Source organism: Pinus tabuliformis, chromosome Q (assembly GCF_031772625.1).
Source record: "Pinus tabuliformis cultivar Carrire ecotype Pingquan chromosome Q, CPIR1, whole genome shotgun sequence".
In the NCBI taxonomy this organism is placed as follows: domain Eukaryota; kingdom Viridiplantae; phylum Streptophyta; class Pinopsida; order Pinales; family Pinaceae; genus Pinus; species Pinus tabuliformis.
Window position 1 is genome coordinate 1,094,520,660 of NC_142296.1, and position 12,165 is coordinate 1,094,532,824.

Consider the following 12,165-nt stretch of genomic DNA (forward strand, 5'->3'; position numbering starts at 1 on the left):
AAGAAAGACGTGATGTTTTGTTGGGATGAAGAATGTCAGTGTAGTCTGGATGTCTTGATGGAAAATATGGTGACCACGCCTATTTTGGTGTTTCTAGACTGGAAGAAAGGATTCCATGTGCATGTAGATGCTTCTTGTATTACGCTCGATGTAGTATTAAGACAGGTAGGAGAGGGATAAATTGATCATATGATAGACTTCGTGAGCATAAAGTTATCAAAGACTGAGAAGAATTATTCCACTATAGAGCACAAATGGTTGGCAATGATCTATGCACTACAAAAGTTTTGACATTATTTATTGGGCAGAGATTTTAAAATGTATATAGATCACTTCGCGTTGAAGTACCTAGCTAATAAGCCTGAGTTGGAGGGGGCATCTGCTAATGGTTATTGTTGTTTCAGGAATATGACTTTAAAGTGATTGTGATGCCTGGGAGACTGGATGCAAGACCCGACCACCTATCAAGGATTGAAACGAGCGAAGAACAACATAGTTTTGAGGAACGACTTCCGGATGTGTAGCTCTTTGCTATGCATGTCGTGGATGAACATTTTGCTGATATGATTCAATTTTTAACCACGGGCACAACTACAAAAGGCTATTCTACTCAGTAGAAGAAGGAATTAGTAGTATGCTCTAGAGATTTTTCAATAGTTTCAAGTCACTTATATAAGATGGGAATAGATGAAATACTGCAAAGGTATGTTCCATAATTTGAACGAGCTAGTATCCTCGCTGAAGCACATGGAGGAGCAGTAGGAGGACACTATGCAAGAAAACCAACTGCATAGAAGATTTTGTGTGTAGGGATATGGTGGCTGACATTACATAAGGATTTTAAGGCATAGTGCATGGCGTGTGATGCTTGCTAAAGGATGGGAAAGACTTTGCGACAAGACAAATTGCCTTTACATCCTTAGGTTTCACTACAATTATTTGGTAAATGGGCCATTGCTTTCATAGGTCCAATAAAACCACTAGGAAAGAAGATGGGCACGAGGTATATCATTATTGCAACAAAGTATTTAACCAAATGGGTAGAAGCTTAGCTAGTGAAGGATTGTACAACTTCCACCACTGCAAAGTTTTTGTTTGAATACATATTAACATCATTTGGATGCCCTAGGTTATTGATGAGTGGTAGGGGTACACATTTATTGAATGAAATGATCAATGAGATGCTTGAATAATTTCAGGTGTATCATCAAAAGAGTATGCCCTATCACCCGCAGGCGAATGGAATAGTGGAACACTGTGTTTGTGCACCAGCTACTTGCTCTAGTGCATGATGGCTACTTATGGCTCGGTGAACCCATCCCTATCATCGATATGCTAATCCATTAGATTACGAAGCTTCCCTATAAAGGGGCAGACCCTGCCAAGGCATTTGGGGGAAAAGGTGGTGAAAACGAGGTGGAAAATAAGATGAAATCTGAGTTTGGGCTGATTAAAAAGTTGTGTGGATATTCTATTTACTCCATTCAATTCCAAGCGGTGCAGTTCATTGCCAAATTTTAGCAGGAAAGATTATGAGGAAATGTTGTGCAGACGAAGTTCCGAAGCTAGTAATGTCATTGGTTGCCTAGTGCATGAACGAAGTATAGTACAACTGGGTGCAATATTTATGTAAGGAATTCCTCGAAAAATTCCGCGAGGCACAAAAGGACAGAAAGCCATTTCACTATGCCTGACTCCTATTTCTCATTTTACTAGTAGCATGGTGCCTGCCGGAGGATAGTCAGTTTCCTTCGCAGGAAGGAGATTTACTAGAGGCAACGAAGTTTGCTTGGCTGTGGGCGACAAAGGATCTGGAAAGGATCAAGGAAGCCAAGATTTTTTGGATATTGGTACCTCCACACAATAATCAATTAGCAACCAAGCTTGTCTCCAACCTTGTTCAAGCAATTGTGGACCTTTGTGGAGTTAAAGGCTGACTTCCATAATGTATCGATCAAGGTGAGGCGGGATCCTAAGAATATATGGCACAAGTTTCCATACATAGCTTCAAAAACAAATTTGCAGGAAATTGTGGTAAGTTGGCTAGCAGAGTGGTGATAACCCATAGATGTTAGTGAAGGTATCAGTCAGGGTGGATAAATATATGTTGTGAAGACGACAGCTGCACAAAAGCGAAAATAAGAAACACAGAAAGCGGTGTAGAGCCTCTAACTTGCACCTAATTATCTATCATTACCTACAGCTTTTCCTCAATTATCCCTCTTTTGCCCTATTTTCCTCATAAACCTATCCAGATCATTACATTTGATGTCTTTAAGCATGATTGGTTAACTTTGCTAATGTTTGACTGTTTGTCTAGATTTTTGACATATGCACAGAGATTCCGCAGCTGTCTGGCAATTCCGCAGCCATTCAGCAATTCCGCAACTATCTAGTCATTCCGCAGCCTTTTCATTGATCTCTATGTTCCACGTGTCATTTTGAAAAACGAATCACATGGGCACGTGGGAATGAAGGTGTTAAAGGTTCCTATGCTATTGGTTCGGCCAGCAATGCCACGCACACCTCCGGTCAACGTGGAACAAACTTCGGTCAACAAAGCCAGCTCAAACGGTGCTGCGTAAGCTGAAAGGTCACGTCACTCCAGATGGCGATTCCTCCATGCTACGCAGGTTATGGGAGACAGGATCCAACCTTGGATTCAACCTCCATGACGACCGTACCCTCCAGAAAAGCACACGGACCTGTTTACGTGTTGTTGAACCTTTTAATTAGCATGACTATTAGTTAATTTCTCGTTTCATGTTTTACGCAGTAGGCAGTTGTTCATACGCCTATAAATCCAGCGTCTGCGTACGCTTAAGGATTAGTTTTTAGTTGTTGTGTTTATGTAATTACTGCAATTTTAATGTATACAGAAACTCTGTTTTAAAGCTGCTGTTTCAGCACTTTTTACTGTAATTTCTGCATATGAGTTAATAGAAGACTGTGTTGTTTTGACTTCAAGTAGCTGATCTTTCCTTGGGTTTTGTGGATGGAGGGCCCCCATTCATAACAGCCTTTGTACAGTAAATTTACCTTTATGTTCTTGCCATTTCCTTCTTTCGAATTCAGCAATTTTCCTTTTCTTTAACACATGTACAGTTTTGATTTACTTTCATTTCCAGCATTTACTTTAAACTGATCAGGATTGTTTTCTGCAGGTGTTAGCCCGGGATTGTGTGTCTTTGTTGTATTTGCTTTATCTCTGATGGTATTTTCAGTTGTCATATTCATAGTTGCTGCCTTTTTCTGTTTTTCTAGCTTAATTTCTAGTTTAGTTTCTCAAGCTGTATGCTAACATATTGATGGTCTCCTTATCATAAGTTGTTCATCTTTAAGAGATCAGAATACTAATAAATTACAGCTTGCTTTGAGTAGTTTTTGACTTATATCACTAACTCTTTCTTCACTTGTTACACATAACAATGTATGTTGGAAGCAGAATGTTGGAGAAAGGCATAGTGGTGTTATAATTTGTCATTTTAGAGTTTGATCACTTTTTAGACTTATCTCTAACTACTTCTTAATTGTGTTTCACATAGTACTATATGTTGGAAGCAGAGTGTTAGGAAGAGATGAACATTATAATTGGTCTTTAAAGTGGTTTTTCTTACCTTTTTATTGCAGCAGCATGAGTAGTGACTAGTGCCATTAGAAAGTGGTTCTTTGCTTTCAGTTTCATTTTAAGTTATTTCTTTCAAGCTCTTTCTTTGCAAGTTTAGAAGGTAGTTAGAAACCACCAGTAACACACACTCACTCATTTAGAAATCACCTTACGCACACTATCACTCATCTATTTATAAAACCTCCATCCCACCTTAAGAAGATAAATTGACCACAAACAACACCCCAAAATGACAAAAAGATCTAAGAGGTTGCTTAAGTACATATAGTACACCTTCACTTCATCAGCTTACGAGCCCCGGGTTGACATTTTATGATAGCAATTTAGACAACACTAAATTGACTAAACATTTTGGCGCCGTTGCCAGGGAAGTGAAATTAAGTAGCCATATTCTTAGAGAAAAAAAAAACATAAAATTTCAAGGAAAGAAGTTGATAACCTATCAAAGTATGCTCTCCTCTTGCACTTCAAAGTGATCTGGAGGATCAGAAAAGAGAAAGTTATCGATTTAGTAGTCTCTTGAGTATGCTCTCTTCTTGCACCTAGTGTGACCTAGAAGATCAGAAAAAGAACTATTAACTTGACTTGAAGAAAAATAATAAAAAAATGACATGCATAGAGCTAGAGATTCTAGGGGAAGGTTTTTAGCTAGAGCTCGAAGTTCAATTTTTACAAGTCCATCTGCTTCAAGGGATAGACAGGAGACACCTCCCTCATCTCCAACCGACACTCCTAGCCCTAGAATTCCTGGAATTCAAGAGCCAAGAGTTGACTCTCCCACACCTTCTATTGAATTTGAACCAGGAAGGGACTCTTCTCTTTCTCCTACAGAAAGACTAATTGTAATTGAGGAAGTAGAATCATCTGAAGAAGAAGGGGAAATCTCTTCTCATTCACCCTTTGTAGAGGAACCAGAAGATTTTGAAATCCCTAGGGGAACCATTATGGCAGAGGAAGAAGGAGGTGGTAGAGGTAGAGGTAGAGGAGGAGGAGGAAACAATAACAACAATGGAGGAGGTAGAGGTCCCCTTGGAGGAGGAAATAGAGATGGGGATAACTCATTTGGGTTTCCCATTGTTAATGAGGATTCCCGAGCTACTATGAAAAACATATCGCCATCTGTCCTCCCAAATTTCCATGGGTTAAGGACTGAGGACCCTGAAACATTTTTATTTGAGTTTGAAGTTGTGTGTCGAACTTATGACTATCTGGATGACTCTCAGAAACTCAAATTGTTCCCTTCAACATTGAAAGATCAAGCTTTGAAATGGTTCATGGGGTTACTCACTCAATCCATTAGGTCTTGGGATGAGATGAAACAAACATTTTTGGATAGGTATCTGGACTATTGTATGCCTACTAATCACAAGGACGAGGTATTTAAAATGATACAAAGAGAAGATGAGAGCTTAGAAGATTTACTTGAAAGATTTCAATATAACTTGAAAAGAGCAAAAATGAGTAACTTGGATGAAGAGACCTTAAAAGCCCTCCTATTAAAAGCCATTAGGTATGAATGGATAGATATCTTGAACATGATGGGGAAAGGGGATATATCTCAACTTTCAATCAATGATATAGCAGAACTATGTATCCATCTCTCAAGGGGCAAATCAAAAACTCAAAAAGGGCCTAGAGATCCTTCTCTCCTTAGAGCAAATAAATCTGCAACAGGATCAGTAAGTAGGGCTAAAATCGGCAATATGCTTGATGAATTCAAAACTGACATCTTAGGGAGTCTTAGTGAACAATTAGATACCCTTAAGATTCACAATAAACAAAAAGCAGAAGCTGAGGCTTTGGCCATTTTTTGCCCGAAATGTAGAAAGAAACATGCTTTAAGGGAATGTCCCTTGGATGCACACGTTGTAGAAACATGCGTAATTTGCTCAGAAACTCATGAGACCAAGGATTGTCCTTCAATTCCTGGCCTCAAAGCAGTCTTTCAAGAGGATCCAAATACACTTGAATCTCTCTGTTTTGTTGCAAGGAGACCTTGGCAAGGGCAACAGAATCAAGGGTTTAACAACTCTATGAATTTTCAATCCCAACCAAATTGGAATCCTTGGCAACAACCTTGGCCTCAACCTCAAAATCCTTTTCAAGCATGGATGCAAAGCATGCAAAATCCTTATGGGAGATTTGCTCAATTCTATCAATATCCTCCATCTTTTCAGAATCAGCAAGCTCCACAACTTCCAAATCAAGGTCAACAATTATCATTGCCATACCCTCAACAACAACAACCTCCTCCACAAAATCAAAATTCTCAACTCTTGCTTCAATCCCAACAGAAGTCAAATCAACTTCCCTCTCAGCCATTACCAAATCCAAATAATAGGAACCCTCAAAATGCTTACATGATGGAAGGTCAACCATTCCCTACCTATATGGTTGTTCCTCTCAATGAAGTACAACTCAGATCAGGTAGAATCCTAGATCAACCTTCTACAAGTGTTCAACAACCAAGCATTTCTGAGGAAGAATCTCTCAAAGTCAATAAGGGTTTTGAAGTATCACTTCAAAACCAAAATATCCAAAAAGAAAAAGAAAAAGAATCAATCCCCACAACTCCCATAGCTGAGCAACCGACATCTTCAACTACACCTCCTTTTCCTGAAAGATTACAAATTGATAAAGGAGTGGAAAAGCAAATTTGGTTGCCTGACTATAGTTTTCTAGATGAATTGAAGAATGTCTGTATCAAGATCCCCTTGTTACAAGCCATTAAGGAAATTCCCATTCTAGCAAAGACAATAAAGGAGTTGAGTTTGAAGAAAACAGGAAAGAGAACCAGAGATACCAAAAGGATACATCTAGTGGGAAAAATTGCAGACATTATGATGGGTAAGATTACCATGCAAAAGTATGTGGATCCCGGTAGCCCTATTGTCAAAACTCATATTAATGGGGTTGAAATCCCAAATACTTTGATTGACTTAGGAGCCGCTATCAACATCATGAGTAGACAGACCATGGATCAGTTAAAGCTTCCTAGCCTTCTCTTTACACCTACTTTACTGCAACTTGCAGATCGATCAATCATTAAACCTGATGGTGTATTGGAAGACATTCTAGTCTCCCTAGACTCTTGGGAATATCGAGTTGATTTTATGATTTTAACTCCCAAGAACAATCTAGGAGGACATTCTCTTATCTTAGGAAGACCTTGGCTAGCAATAGCTAATGCTTTTATCAGTTGTAGGTCTGGAGACATGTATATATCAGATGGTAATTCCACCAAGAAATTCAACTTGTATCCTCCAGCAAAGGAAATAACAGAAATAGGTGAAGATGAGTGGGTCGATGATGAGGATACTATACAACCTGTTCTAACTATCTCTGAGATCAGTGAAGACAGTCAAATTCTAAATACATTAGAAAATTTTGAAATACCTTTAGAATATGACTCTACACAGTTTCAGTTAGATGCGGACATTGAATATCTCTCCTCTAGACAGATGTCTCTCTTCTCAATGGAAGAGTTTGGTAGTTCTACAGTTGAAATCTTTCCAGGAAAAACATTGAACATTAACAGAAACTTGGAAAGACCACAACAAGAAAAATTAACCAAACTTTTGCAAAAACATTCTACTGCATTTGCATGGGAATACACTGACATGAAAAGAATCGATCCTAAGACTTGTATTCATCACATCTATATTGAAGAAAACAGCAGACCTATTAGGCAATCACAAAGAAGGATGAATCCAAACCTTAGGGAAATCGTGAAAGAAGAACTCCAGAAATTACTCAAGGTAAACTTCATTTACCCCATTTCAGATAGCCAATGGGTTTCTCCCTTGGTTATAGTACCCAAAAAGAATGGTAAATGGAGAGTTTGCATTGATTATCGAGAATTGAACAAGGCAACCTTAAAGGATCATTTCCCTCTACCTTTTATTGATCAGGTACTAGACACTTTAGCAGGTAAAAAGTATTTCTCATTCTTGGATGGTTTTAGTGGGTATAATCAAATTCAGATAGCACATGAAGATCAAGACAAAACCACATTTACTTGTCCATGGGGAACTTTTGCCTACCGAGTACTCCCTTTTGGATTATGCAATGCACCTGCTACTTTTAAAAGGGCTGTATTAGGTATCTTTTCAGATCTAATCCATGATTGTTTAGAGGTCTATATGGATGATTTTACAGTTTACGGTAATACATTTGAAGAAGCTTTGGAAAATTTGGAAAAAGTACTGATAAGATGTAAGGAAACAAATCTTTCTTTAAGTCATGAAAAGTGTTTTATGATGTTTACTGAAGGGATTGTTTTAGGACATCATATTTCAGGAGATGGGATTAAGGTTGATAAATCCAAAGTGGAAGTCATCTCCAAGTTACCTGTTCCAAATTTCCAGAAAGATGTTAGAAGTTTTCTTGGGTTTACTAGATATTACAGAAGGTTTATTGAAAACTTCACTAAGATAGCATCTCCTCTTTTCAAATTGCTTACCAAAGACTGTGAGTTCAAATGGGATCCTGAGTGTCAGTCTGCCTTTGAAGCTTTAAAGACTAGAATATCTGAAGCACCCATCTTAAGGGGGCCAAATTGGAAACTCCCTTTCCACATTTCTACTGATGCTTTAGATACAGCTCTAGGAGCTGTTTTGGGACAAAAGGATTTGATCCCTTATGCCATTTATTACACCAGTAAAAATTTGACTCCCACTAAGTTAAATTATACTTTTACAGAAAAAGAGTTCTTAGCTGTGGTACATGCGATCAATAAGTTTAGACACTACATAACCGGCTATGAAACCTTTGTCCATACTGATCACTCTGCCATAAGATATTTAATGAACAAACCTGTTACTAATGGCAGAGTTACAAGATGGCTTTTAGTTTTACAAGAATTCAACATTACTGTGTTAGATAGACCTGGAAAACAAAACACAGTAGCTGATTTCTTGTCTAGAATCCAAAACACTAATGAAGATTCTCCAGTAGAAGATAAGTTTCCAGATGAATACTTGTTTGCAGTAACTACCAAGACTCCTTGGTATGCAGATATTGCTAATTATCTAGTTACAGGGAAGCTACCTCTACACTTATTTCCTAATGAGAAAAGGAAAATCATTCAGGAGAGTTCACATTATTCTTGGATTTCTAATGAATTGTTCAAAACAGGGCCAGATTGTATAATCAGAAGATGTGTTCGGGAAGATGAAATGCCTGACATCCTTAAGGCATGTCATGATGAACGATGCGGCAGGCACTTTGCTGACAAGAGGACAGCCTATAAAATCCTTTCTCTAGGATATTATTGGCCTTCTCTCTTTAAAGATGCAAAGCAGTATGTTAGAAGGTGTGACAACTGCCAAAGAGTTGGGAGACCAACTCCTTCAAATGAAATGCCACTACAGCCACAGGTATGCATCGAACCCTTTGAGAAATGGGCTCTAGATTTCGTTGGACCTATTAATCCACCATCAAAGCAAAAGAAGTATATATTGGTTTGTACTGACTATGTTACTAAGTGGGTAGAAGCAAAAGCTTTGCCTTCTGCCACTGAAAATTCAGTTGTTCAATTTCTTTTTGAGGATATTTTCACTTGTTTTGGTGTCCCAAGGGAAATTGTGACAGATCAGGGAAGCCAATTTACATCTAAATTGATGAAGAAGCTGATGGAGGAATATAAGATCAAGCACAGAACATCTACTCCATACCATCCGCAATCAAATGGCCAAGTGGAATCTACCAATAAAGTTATTGAAGGCATTATCACCAAGATTGTTCATCTTCATAGAAGAGATTGGGCAGAAAGGCTTCCTGAAGCCTTATGGGCCTATAGAACTACATGGAGGAACACCACAGGACATTCTCCCTATGAACTTGTTTATGGGAAGGAAGTCCTGCTCCCCATTGAGTTCCAAATCAAGACCTTCAAGATGGCAGTCCAATTGGGGATGAGCCTCTCGGAAGCCCAAAAACACAGAATGGACCAGCTAAATGAGCTAGATGAAATAAGACAAGATGCAATTCTAAGGACCGATCTAGTTCAGCACCAAAGAACTAAATGGCATGATCGTCATATCAAAGAAAGAAAGTTTCAGAAAGGAGATTGGGCTCTATTGTTTGATTCAAAGTTTAAAGACTTCAAAGGAAAATTTCAAACTCATTGGCTTGGGCCATATGAGATTGATGAAGTCTTTAGTAATGGAGCAGTTCGAGTGAAAACTATTGATGAATTTCATACTCCTCTTATTGTGAATGGCCATCGCTTGAAGATCTACCAGAAGCCACTCTCAAAAGAGGAATTTGTCAAGTTGTTTAAAGAAGATTCTGCAATCAGGTTGGTGGAGAAGGATTCTTCTCCTCCATCAGCCTAATCTTTGGTTTTTGAAAAAAAAAAAAAAAGAATAAATGTATAGGCCTGAAAACCAGTCTCTGATTGGCAGTCCTATGCAGAAAATCTGAGGTGAAAATCAGGGTCACCTGACACCTCACATTTTCCAAAAAAAAATCTCTCTCTCCTCCTTATTCCATCTCATTTCGCCATTTCATCCACTTCATTCACCATCTCATTCATCCAATCATTCTCACTCCACCTCATTTCTTTCCATCCATCCATCCATTACATTCCATCTCACCAATAAAGTCATTGTCAGATTTATTTCACACAGCTAAAGTTGTTTTGTGCAGACAGAAGGGTATCACTGCAGTTTCCGCAGCTGAGGAGCAATTCCGCAACCAACATCCCAATTCCGCAGCCGATACACTTTCTGTACCTGCATAAAAAAACACAGTCTGTTTAAGAAGGAATCTGCAGTCCAAAAGTCATCAACAAAAATTGAAAAAAAGGTCATGTAGCAGCAATAAACAATGAAAGGTTAGCACAGATGAGCAAAAGGAATCAAAGCACAGATACATGAGGTATGATCTAATTTCTAAACCTACGGTTATAACATTTTGCATGGTTTACGGATTGTGTTTTTAGCCATTTAATGTAATGATTACCAGTCCTTTCCATTACTCGACCGGAAATCCATGTATCCCTCAACCTTGACAGCCCCTATTCATCACGATTTTTAAAACTCAAGCACGGCTGCTCTTCCATTTAAATTCCTGTACCTGAGTGACGTAGACAATTGTACTACGGCTCTCTGCGTTATGATTCCGCAGCCAAATGTACACTCATGACCGATGTCTAAGGGACTTAACCGTTTCTTCCCATTATTCATAACCCTCCTACGCATAATCTCATTCACGCTGTTGATTCACTTCCGCATTTCCCTTGTTTTCCACTGCTCTGCCTTATTCACTACTCTGCCACCGTAACCATACTCTGTTTTCTCCTCTGCTAAACTTCGACCACTGTTGTGAGTGTATTACGGCTGTTGTGTTGAAGCCGTAAATATATTGTGTTGAAGCCACTATTGAAGCCGTATAACCCTTTCTCCAAAGTATTAAAACAGAGTTGTAAGGCAAGCCAGAGAGTTAATGGGTAAACTTTTGAGGGCAGAGCCAGAGGGCTCTAAATTTCGGGAAGGATATCCCCAAGTCAAAGACGCTTTGCAGAAGGCAAATTGGCTCCAGTGCATCCAAAAATTCAAGGGTTACCATAGAGAGGTCACAAAGGCTTTTGCACGTTCTTTCAGAGACAAAGACAACCAAGTGGAGATAGGAGATCTGAAATTTACAGTCACCGAAAGCAGTTTGGCACAGGCCACTTCACTACCACAAACTGGGGAGAGATGGTTTAAAAACCGATCAGTACAAGACCAGCAATGGAAGCAAATTCTGAAAAATCCAGGTATGGACACTAGCATTTTTACAAAGGGAATCCCTGTTAGTCTTGTCAAAGAAGAATGGACAACTTTGCTTCTGTTAGTACAAAAATTCTTTACATGTGAAGGAAGATTTGGAGTTTTGTATGTCTACCATGCCAAAATTATGATGCATTTCTTACGAGAGCATGACATTAACCTTCCATACTTTTTACTCTCAAGCCTTAGACAAATGTGCTCAATAGTCCAAAGAAACCCAAGAAACATTGAGCCACATTTGTATCATCATGGGCTTGTCAAAATACTAGTTGAAGAACAATTGAAAGCAAAAAGAGATACATGGGAAAGATTTCTTGTAAGGAATCATTTCCAAGAGATAGGGGAAGCCTCTGGTGGTTCACCTCAAGTGCCTAAAAAGAGTAGAAGGAAAAGAAAAGAGGAAATTACCCCAGAAATTGTTGTCCAATTAGAAACTGCTGTCCCTGAAATTGTTGTCCAAGAAGAAATTGTTGCACATCATTCTGAAGAAGAAAATGACCCTGAGCCTGCTGTAGATATTGACCAAACAGCCCAAGAAATCATTACAGAAACCCTGCAAGAAATTGTCCAAGAAGCTGCTCAAAAGAAAAAGGAGAGTAGGAAGAGACAAAAGGAAGATAAAGGAAAAGCTATAGCCCAAGAAACCTACCTTACTCCTGAAAATTCCAGTGAAGAGGACACTCAGCCATTGGCACATAGATTGGCCCAACTTCATGAGGCTGCCCTTTCCAAGAAGATGCAAAAACAAAAGCAAAAGCAACA